The sequence below is a fragment of the Oryzias melastigma genome, linkage group LG19 (genome assembly GCF_002922805.2).
Source record: "Oryzias melastigma strain HK-1 linkage group LG19, ASM292280v2, whole genome shotgun sequence".
Lineage (NCBI taxonomy): Eukaryota > Metazoa > Chordata > Actinopteri > Beloniformes > Adrianichthyidae > Oryzias > Oryzias melastigma.
The window spans coordinates 19,239,455-19,240,307 of NC_050530.1; positions in this window are offsets into that span (position 1 = coordinate 19,239,455).

The window sequence follows — 853 nt, forward strand, 5'->3', positions numbered from 1 at the left end:
TTTTGACAAATTAAAATAAACTTGTTTAATGGTTGAAAATATAGTCAAACCCCGTCTGTCTGCTGTCCCCTACAGTTTTCCCAATTTTAAGGATTGTTCTGGTGTGTCCTCTAGTGCTCCCCATATCCCAGGATGCATTGCAGTCGACCCCGAAGACTTTTCTGCAGTGGACTTAGATGCGGGACCCAGAGTCATAGAAAATGTGATTTTTAATGTAAGTAAAAACTGTAAACTGATGAGTTTGTGGTTTTGATGATTAACATAAAACATTTTAACATTATTTTGATCTGAAATGTAACAATCCTGTTCCGTAATTCCCGGTTAGCTGGATTGAATTAGTTCAGTTTCTGATTGAACATACCTGATCCAGCCAGGTGAGCAGAAGAAGCTTAAACAAGGTTAGCTGTAAAACGAGCAGAACAGAATTGATGACCGCTGCAGTAGAGTTTAGTGTCTTTTGTGTTTAAACGTGGAACATTTTGGAGAGGGATTTTTCTAAACGTTATGGCGAGAATAACTAATCTATTGCTATTTATTTTTTTTAGAACGACTACTTGCTGTATTGAAAGGATGTAAAATCGGTTGATAATTAGTTATTTATTTTTTTCATTTTAAAATTGTGTGGATCAAAATTGCAACAGTGGGTAAATAGGTACTTTTTTTGAACACATATCAATATTTTTGCATCTTTGACTAATATTTTTGTGAGCAAAAATCATCTGACATTTCATAATTGATAATATCTATATCATAACAAAAATATATTTCATTTTTTTGCTTAGAAAAAATCTTAATTAAAATAAAAATAGAAAGGAATTTTCTGTTAATTTTTTTGTTGTAGTGGACTTTACTG